The 10,484-nt window shown below is 45.8% G+C and overlaps 1 pseudogene; it reads left to right on the top strand.

Moving 5' to 3' along the window:
* The first annotated feature begins 5,082 nt into the window (after positions 1 to 5,082).
* On the top strand, positions 5,083 to 9,017 carry LOC126543066 (putative nuclease HARBI1; annotated as a pseudogene).
* Positions 9,018 to 10,484: the final 1,467 nt, after the last annotated feature.

The raw sequence follows: 10,484 nt of genomic DNA, 5'->3' as shown, positions 1-10,484 counted from the left end.
TAAACAGCAATCAGTCACCGCATGAGGTTCAGACAATACATTATACATTGGCTACGAACAATCTACAGGCATAATGCTTGCCTTTGTCGCATGTGGTGGTCTGGTAACGTGCAACAACCAGCGGTACAAACAGGTTGGACAGAGCCTCGCGCCTCTTTGAACCAACAGTTGCCATTGAAGATGAGTAACTTCCATTGCGAAGCAATCAGGTGACGCAGGCATCTGCTGCTACAACCAACACAGCGGCATGGACTACCCGGCATTTTAGCGTTAACTCCTTTCCAACCTGCACATTTATTTTCTTTCGAGGGCCGCTAATGTGTGGCTCACACTTTGTGTCCCACTTTGTCTCAATGTGGACAAGTCACTTTTGTGGGCATCACCTTCGGCAGCCATATTGTGGGCCTTTCCACCCATACGGCTATCAACTTCATACACTTCGAACCATGTAAGCACATATGCTGGTCTCCGTTTTGAGCAAATCATGGCCGAGGTAGGCCACAAACACAATTTGCCCATGGCTGCAGCAGGCAAGAACGAACGGGGAGCACCAGTTACGGTGTGTGTATACTGGGAGTCTATGTCGCTGTGCGGACTGCAGGAGCAAATGCTTACCTCGAGAGACTGCTTACCAATGCAATTGACCAGGCCGCCACATCCGAGAAACGTAACACGGCTACCACAACCAAGTGGGGCAGCAAAACCAGATTCTGCAATCAATCACTTCAATGTAGCTTCCGCAAAGACCCAGGCTATTGAGGAAGAAGAGCAATCATCAACGAGACTAGGAATATGGAAAATGAGAAAGCTTGCATTCAAGAGAGAAGCCACTCTGCTCTGCAGGCATTGAAGGCTAAAAACATAAAGAAAAGTAAAATGGTGCATAGCACATGGTGCATAGGTTAATGCAAGACACATGCCGATGCTGCATCAGCTATTTCAGGAGAGGAATTGTGCATGACAACATACACTAGAAGGTACTGCTACAGATATGTTAGGCTACTAGACAGTGATTGGTATTAAGTATCAGCGAAGAATCGGTTGACCTTTATGTTTGGATGAGGATGAATGATCTCTAACGAAAATGGGCAATGAAAAAGCTTGCATTTATAGAAGAAAAAATACACTTGGCACAAACGGAATTGACATGGCTAGGAAGCTGATTAAGGGCAAACTGACGGAATTCGATCTTTTGGCCAGAGTCGTCCGTGATTGGTCGGATGTTGCAGGTGCATCTGAAGACGAAGAATTTCTAGAAAGTCCTTTTTGAGTTACCTGGATGACTCAGCCAAATGTCCGTGCTGGTGGAATGGTGGCTGAAGCTCTTTTCAGTCTTCACACAGTCCTCTGCAGACTTGATATCTCATCCATATTCTTCTGCATGCGCTTCTTTGTTCGTGGTGCAAAAGCCTTGCAAATTCGGCTCCAGCCCCTTCCTGTTAGTGCAGATAGGAGCTCCTGTGATGACCAAGATGTGCTTTGCATAGACTCTGTTGGGGGAGAACGGTGACACATGAGATACAGCACAGATTGTCCAAACTCATGTGTGTTTTCTTTTATGTTCGAATCAATTATACTGAACCATAATTATGAACAAACATTCATATCTTCTGCAAACAGCAAGCCAATACAGCATATATCAAACATATTTATTTCTGAACCACGTGTTGTTTACCTTGTAGTAGTAGCCAACGTCCACACAACGACCTTTTTGTAGCAGGCAGCAGCTTCTGTTTAGTGCGTGGAGTGTGTTGCTTTATGCTGGTGCCGTCCTCATTACTGCATGTCTGGAATAGAAATTTTGACTGTATCAGAAATTGAAAAAGCAAAATTTTGCAATATGAAATGCAAAAAGGTGTGACTTATATATTGTAATGGTTTGCGACTACAGAACACATGCAAATGTACACTGTCTGTTCTAGGGTGCCTAAGCAGCATGTTAAATAAATATTGCTATTGTCCATAAAATTGATGCGTGCCTAACTACAATGCATGTCAACAGCTTAAGTATTATTAAGATCAGAAATGAGAACATTTGTGCGTTCATTTATACACTAGAAGAGATCACACTGCTGGTTCCACAAGCAAATGCATGAAAGTGATGAAGCTAATAGAACTGATGCATTATTTTTCTGCACGAACGTGATGCACCGCTTCACTACTGCGAAAATAAATGCCCTACTGTAAACCAAACTGAACAGCAGGACCATTTGGACCCAACCAGTACGAAATATGGGTGAATTATCATGCTTGCAACTGTTTAATACAATAAATTCTGTACTTTCACTTCATTTTACCAAAGGATTATTCGGTTTCGTCCACATATGTATGTTGATAAGGCTACTCAGTCACCTACGACCACGGCTACAATAAGATGAAAAATGAGAGGCGCGTTCCGATATCACTTTTTCTTTCCTGCTTGTGTGTGTATAACGACAGCCTCGCAAGTAAAGGTTTATTTAGGAAACAGCAACTGAGATCCTGACTGCCCATATGTAATGCAGGATCTAGTTCGTTAACTTGTGCCCGCCTGGAAGGTAATGAGACGGATGTTACAAAACGATTCAAGCAGCGGTGTTAAACGACTCACCGTTATTGCCGTTGTCAGCCGCAGCAAAATCCAGCTCCCGTTTCGATGCAGACGTGTTCCGAATGGCTCGCGACCGAAACCCAACTTCCGGGCTTACATGTCCGCTTGCAAACACGTAACTTCACCCCAAGTTAAATAACGTGAGATATGGAAGCGCAAGAAACTAGTTTTAGAAACAAAGAAGCAGCCAGTCTGAGTGTACGAACGAATGAATCCGTGCCGCCGTGCACTCAAAAATACCGGTCAAAATTTTAAATCCAGGCCAGAGGTCACGTGAAAGATCGATGATGCTGAACGCTCTTTGCGTTTATAAGGACGAAGAAAAATAAACTTACTAACAAAGAGTACAATATCTGATTAGCAATGATAATTTTGCCCTGTTTTTTATGTAACAAAAATGCTTCGGTAATTGTAAGAGAAAGTTTGTAAGATAAAATTGCGCTTATTACGACGCCTCTACCGGGAAATGTTGGAACTAACGTAAGCATCCTGAAGTGATGCTACTACACTGGCTTTGTTAGCAGCGGCGCGCGGTCGATTTTTTCGCCCTCTGTGGCCATTTGTTGAACTTGGGAGTGTGCTACCCCTGGGTATATGGCGGCGGCCGCTCAGTGTTGCCAGTCAAATCCCGACCTTCGCGGTACTCTGAAATTTTTTTTAGTGACTCTATGCGGAGGCTGCTTAGAGTGTCAGCAACAGGCAGCAAGGGGAAGCACGTCCGCTTGTAGCGCAATCTATTGGCGGTCAGAATAACCAGACGCGGCAGATAGGCAAGCGGCTGTGGACTGCCAACCACGCCAGGTGGATGCGCTACAGGCGGGGCCTGCAACGCAGCGTTTGCTGCTGTCGAACCGCGCTCGGTACGCTAGCACATTGGAAACGAGGAAAGACCAACATATGCCCGCCAGTGAATAGGCACTGCCAGCGTATTTTAATGCACAAGCATTCTTTGGCGAGTACCGCAGCGAGATCTGTCTGCCACGTGGCGAAAAGTGTAATTCCTTGTATCTGCCCAAAAATGCGTAATGTGCGACGTTGCGTTTAATCATTATAATGATGTAAATGTAGATGGTTGGCAGCTTTATAAGCGATGAGGAACAGTTAAAAAAATTGATTAGAGAGAATATCAATAGGGATACATAGGGTCCACATGAAATGCATGGGAAACCCTATAGTAGGGGTTGGCCAAATTGAAATTTGGGTGTATGCCAACATTAATTTGGGAGTAGGCCAATTGAAATTTCGGGCTGCGCCATGGGCCAATTTGAAATTTGGGCGTCGGCCAACTTGAGATTTGGATAAATTTGGGGGTGGGCCAACTTAAATCTCTTAGTGGGCTAAGTTGAAATTTCGGGGTGGGCCAACTTGAAATTTGGGTGTAGGCCAACATAAATTTTCGGGTGGGCCAAGTTAAATTTCGGGGTGGGCCAGCTAAAAATTTGGGGGTGGTACAACATGAAATTTTGGGGGTGGGCCAACATAGAAATTATAGAAATTTGGAAGTGGGCCAACTTGAAGTTTGAGCGTGGGCCAACTCAAATTTGGTCGTCGGTCAAGTTGAAATTTGGGGTGGGCCAACTTAAATTTTGGGGTAGGCTTGTGCACACTTTGATAACTCCAGAAGAGTTCCTGCGTACTTTTTTGCAATACGGAGCCCTGGATCCCCACTCCCCCCCCCCCCAAGTATGAATAAACCTCACCTGATTAGTAGCGGTTTAGGAAGGAACTGCACTCAAGGGAAACTTTAGGTAAATAAACGTAATTTCGTTATTTATTATTCAGGCTTAGTTATTTGCATAATGACAATGCTTGCTTAATTCCTTAATTAATGAACCTTAGTTAAGGTTATGACAAAGATGTTTATATCTGTATTAACAATTAAGATTACTAACTAGGTCTAATATCAAGGCACCCTTAATTCTTGATTAGGCTCCGTTGATTGAACCTTAGTAACATTTGATTAGTCTAATAATTTAACACAAACTGATTTTAGCCTCAGCATTACTAATTACACTCAATTCTTCGCCGTTACAATTAACTAATTTTATCGTAACTAACCTTATTAGTTTTATTAACCTTACTTACACTTCTACTCTCAATACTCACTATGTATAGTCAAGGTCAGAACTGTCATTAGTGATACGCAGACATACCTCATTCTCATATATACCTCCGTAGGACCTCACGTATACTGTTAGAACGGCCAGCTGCAGTGCAAAGTTTTGCCATCCCGTTGCGACTGTGGAAGCAACATCTCGGGAGCATCACCACCAACCTCTAGCCACAGCGTGACTAATATCGGTTTCCATTGGGCGAACAGGAGCACTTGAAACTGCGCTCAAAGTGCTCTCGCGAGTTCCAACGCCTACCATTGGTCGAACAGGAGTGCGAGCGTCGTGTTTCAATGGCAGAGGAGGCGCGCTTTGACGGCGCCGAGAGCAGCCGAGAGCAGTCCGAGGTGCTCCGTCGTGAGCGGCGGAGTAGCAGGGAGAACGAAGGAAGTCACATGACTTTTTTGACGTCACTTCTGGTTTCATCCCCGGGAAAGCCGTGGAAAAATGGCGGACGGTGGTAGCGGTGATAGTCGGCCGGTGCCAGCAAGCGTCATGGCAGTAGCTAAGCGCTGCCGTCTGGACGAAGAGTTGTTGTTGCTGTTTGATGAAGACAGCAGCTGTAGCACAGATTCGAGCACAAGCTCCTCTTCGGACAGCAGCGGCGACGACGAGGATTTAGCATTGTATGAGCAGATGTTCGAGCAGCTTTTTACCCCGCCGCAGAAGCGACCGAAGGTCGAGTCGTATGTGGAAAAGACGGTCGCCGCTTATTCGGACGAAGAGGTGAGTTGTTGCATCCTACTTAGAACCTGTAATCAATAACCAACCTGCGTTTTTTTCTTTGTACCTCACTAGTTTCGCAGGAATTTCCGACTGTCGCGGTCGGCTGCAGATTCCCTTGCTGCTGAGTTCGCGAAATCGCCGCACTACCCTTCAAGAACTGATCGCGGAGGCCTGCCCCCGAAGTCGCCTCAAGAGCATGTGCTGTCTTTTTTGTGGTAAGATATCGAAATAAACGTTAATAAGGTATATTGTTGAGCTAATTGGTGCATCAATCACTTAAAACCGGCCTTAGAGAAGAACCAGACACAAGGAAGAAACACACAGACGTGGATGAAGCTGCTCGTTCACGTTTGTGTGTTTCTGCCTTGTGTCTGGTTCTTCTCTGCTGCCGGTTTTAAGTGATAACATATCGAAATTATTTGCTAATAAAGAGAGAAGAGTTGTGATTTAGGATGAGTGATTGGAGGCATCTGATGACAAAAGCGTCACGGTACATCTAACCTGGCGCGAAGCATGAAATTGAATGCACTAATACATTGCGTGAGGGTTTACCAACCGATTTCTCAAATGCTTATGATGGCTGGAAATTGCTTTTACACGTCACTGCTCTTCTGCATGCGAAGGGCTCAAGAGCTCAATCTTCCCACCTGTGAATGTAAATGGGTTTGATCACACTTAATTCAGTGTGCCCAGTTTTTTTTTATTTCTGCTCTTGCCTATGGTTTTTAAAGGTATTTCAGGGGGAAAATGGCTGTACCATAGGTGCCTGATGAACACATGTGAAGCTTTTTCAGACAACTGGGCAGATGCAAATTTTTCCTATACTTCGCTGCAATGCTTGATGGTAACATGAGATGCTAGTTTGACAATTTCGCATTATTAAAAAATTATCCCATTTTTTGCAGGTAGGCTGCCAATAAATCCTGCATACGGGATGTCGCAGGGCGATTTGAGGTTGGGGAAAGCACGCATCACAGGATGATGTACCGCGTCATGGCGTTTCTTCTGGACATCGCACCCCGCATCGTGACCTTCCCAGATGACTTGCAGAAGCTTGCTAATGCGTTTGAACAGGTGACCAAAATTTCTCTACTTCTGATTTGCGCCGTGCATAGGCTTTGCCGTTAATCAAAACAGCATGCCACTTGCCATCTATATTACCCCTTCAAGCTGTCTTTTCCTTCACGAAACACCTGTAACTCTGAATGTTTTTTGTCATACTTGTGCATGCTTACACGCTAATAATTTGACCTTCTTTGTTATCACTAGGCTGTAATAATTTTTTTAACTATCTCTTTGTGTGTTCTGCTGCTAATGTGCTAATGTATTGTTGGGGGCCAGGGGCTCCTGAAGCCGTCCTAGAACGGCTTTTTCCTTGGCCTCCTGTACACCCTGGTGTATGAATAAAAAGCCTGAATGAACGAACTGTGGATGCATTTCATGCCTTCCTGCACATGTAACAATGTCAATGGCTGTATGTTGCTACGAGGGGACTTAACATACCTAACTAAATAAAATACACATCTATACACTACTTATAATTTGAATGTCTATGTTCTGACCTCCTGTCACTGAGCATTAGCTGCAGTCTCTTCACACATTGCCCTAATGCCGTGATTGCTTTGCTGCATGCATGTGTATGCCAGTAAGGTTTTGGCATCCGGCAAACAATGCTTCCATATTACTGAGGGCCATTGTTTTAATATAACTGTGTGAACATTGGGCTTGTCGGTCATGCTGGGCAACATGCAGGCCATCATCATTTGTAAACGTGTTTAGCAGACTGTTACAACCATATAAAGCCAACAGCCAAGGAAAGCATGGGGGAAATGAGCTGTGTTTGAAGCTGAAATGAGGAAAAAAAGGAGGAGAAAGAAAAGGGGAGGAAGGAGGATGGAAAAATACCTTCCCTCCGATGAGGGCCGAGGCCACGACCTCCACATTATGCATGTGTTGTACATGAATTGTGCTATAATGACGGCTATCAATCCGGCTTCTCGTAACATTTTTTTTTCAACTTCCAGGTTTCAGGGTTTCCAGACACCATAGGCTGCATTGACGGGAGCTATATTCCTGTTAGGTGCCCTGCTGGTAAGGTGCGGTCAGTGTACGTGAATAGGCACCATTACCCATCCTTGACGCTGCAGGGGATATGTGATAACCGGAAGAGGTTCCTTGATGCCAGCACTGGTGCACCTAGTAAAATTCACGACTCTAGGATCTTTCGGCTTTCAAACATTTCGAAGAAATTGCCTCAACTCTGTGCTGGAAAATACCATATTCTTGGGGACGCTGCATACCCATCTCGAGAGTTTTTGATGACTCCCATTCGAGACTATGCAAGCCTGGATGCCTCTGACAAGGCATTTAACACCAAACTTTCATCCACCCGTGTGCTAATTGAAAACGGATTTGGGGAATTCAAGGGTAGATTTAGGCAGCTACAGCGTTTGGACCTCATGACTGTAGACAACATGTCAAAATTTATTCTCTCTTGCTGTGTCCTTCACAACATCTGCATCGACAACGGGGAATCATTCCATAGTCCACTTGAGGACATGCGTCTGAGCTCCCAGGTTAACAATGATCAGGGCCCTACTGCAGATGAAGTCTGCAGCGGAACATCCAGAGAAGAGAGCCTCTTACGGGCACTTGCAGAAGTTAAACGAGAAAAAAATTAAGTCCAAGATTGGACTGAAGAGGAGGTACTCACAAAGCCTGTAGTGATGCAAACACAGGGCTAAACGTATGTTCAAAGCAATGCTTCGTGATGACCATGCACAGAAACGTTTTTGTCTTGCACGAAATAAACACTCATAAAAACATGTTCATCCAAAGTGTACTGTTTTATTGCTTGAGCCCCAAGGCCTCACGGATGAGCTGAAGTTTATCTTCGTGCATCTTGCGACGTTCCTGGCGTTCTTGAATGCGCTCAGCTTGCCGCTCAGCACGCCTCTTCTCCTTTTCTTCTTCTCTCTTTTCCCTTTGAGCTATTCGTTCTGCGCTTATAGCCCTCATTTGATCAAAAAAAATTGCATCTGCTGCATACGACTAGTACTGGCACGGCATTCCCTTTTCCTCGCCTCTGTTGACCCTTTCATACTTTCACCACTTTCTGAATTGCTCGACGGAGCACTGGACATTTCAGGCACAGGTGAAAGTGGATCAGCTGAGCTGTCAGAGCTTGATGACGTTGACTTGTGGGTCACTCCAAAAGAGTCCCTTTGAATCTCTGGCTCGAGACTGTCATCAATGCTTTGGATTTTTCGCATTTCATCGTCAAATGGGACAGGATGAGGTGAAGCACCTGATTTGTTGTTGTTGTCACTTGCCCTTTTCTTCTGCCTCATTACTGTTCTATTGCAATTTTCACACTGCTGTGGCGTTTTGTTACATCCAAGAACCTCAGCCAAATCCCGTGAAACCTGCTTAAAAAGCATCTTTTTGTTTTTAAACTTTTTGAATGGGCCCACCTGCGGAAAGTACTTGTAATAGTAATCTAATAGCAGTTTGATTTCTCCTGGTGTCCACTCGGGAGCTGAAATATAAATGCGGATACTTTACTAAACACGTCGAATTCGTCAAGCAAAGCAGGCAGCACAAGTTCGACGCTAAATACAAAAACAGCGCTGAGACGGGACAACTGAGGAGGAGAGGCGCGTTTTGATGAATGAGGACAAGCGCTGTCTCACTCCTCTTGCAGCGCCGTTCTTGTATTCAAAGATGTACCAACAGCTCAACTTTCCGTTTTACAAGCTCACCTCCGCCGCCTCTTCTCACTTCTGGCGCTGGCTGCGGTCCCCTCTCGCCCACGTCCGACGCAGCGGTGTTCTCTGCAAGTGAACATAAAAGTTGCATCTGTAAAAAATGTACCGAGGTGCCTACTCTGTGCGACGTGAAATGGTAAGGTCTTTTTTTCTTCAGATTACTAAGCGTCTGAAGTTTGCGACGGACAAAGCATGTCATCAGCCCTTGCTGTGGGCAAAAATAAAGAGGCTTGCTTTGATTGGTCAGATGCTGCACAGTAAAGCAGGCATATACAGTAATCTGAAGCATCAACAGACAGAACTGACTGTAAACCGCAGATTACAGTAAAGCAAGAAGGTGCGGCATTATCACGAGTAATGTTACAGTACGAATATTAACGGCTGCGTTCTCACCCGTTGTTGCCTCACACGCCGCGACGTCCCCGGCCGTTATCCTAAATACTCCATTCGCCGCAAAAAATGGTAAGTAATAAAAGAAATTAATGAAAAGAATCCTCAAATATGTCCCCATGCATAGTAGTTATTGTCGCTTACCGTCGGGTATCTCGCCAACGTTCTCAGGAGTGGCCAAGGCATCGATGACAGCTGTGGTGAGCACAAAATGAGATTGACGCTGCTATCTTTCACAGCTTATTTCTGGGAGAGACGACGCTTACCTGATGCTGCGGGTAGCGGTGACTCCTTTATCATGGTCATGAACAGCCGTTGTGCTTCTTCACCCATTGTCATGCTAAACACAGCGACGAAGGCGAGGCCGCCACCGAATATGCTGCGCGCGCGCGACGGAATGCAGGCGGCAACGAGAGCACGGGAAAAGTTTGGTCGCGTGACTCCTGACGTCACATCCTCCTCATCGCTGCATTGCTCTCGTAGCAGCGTGAATGTTCCAGTCCCGAGATGTGAACACGCGTCCCCACTGCTCTCGTGCGCTGCTCTGTCTGCTCGCTGCTCTTGCTCCTGTTCGCCCAATGGAAACCGGTATAAATCGACTTTGTATCGGGGAACAAGACGCGCATCCCCCACACTCCGTCGCTTCAGCTAGGATGCGTTCGATGAAGCAGGCTTTGTGCTGAAACCGCCGCCAACCTCTAGCCTCATCGCCGTTGTGACGGAATGAGTTCGGCGGGCCAACTATTGTTCCCAAACTCCACAACGCGGACCTGATCTGCTACGGGTGCGCGAGTTGCCGCGGGAACGCCGCTTTGCGCTGCTTCCCACGCACCGACCAAGACGCAAGAGAACGCGCTACTCGGAACGGCTCCGAGTTCTACGGGGCCCCTCTGACGTCGG

The sequence above is a fragment of the Dermacentor andersoni genome, chromosome 2, assembly GCF_023375885.2.
Source record: "Dermacentor andersoni chromosome 2, qqDerAnde1_hic_scaffold, whole genome shotgun sequence".
Lineage (NCBI taxonomy): Eukaryota > Metazoa > Arthropoda > Arachnida > Ixodida > Ixodidae > Dermacentor > Dermacentor andersoni.
The sequence above is the reverse complement of the archived record's forward strand: the minus strand, read 5'-3'. Positions and strand labels throughout refer to the sequence as shown.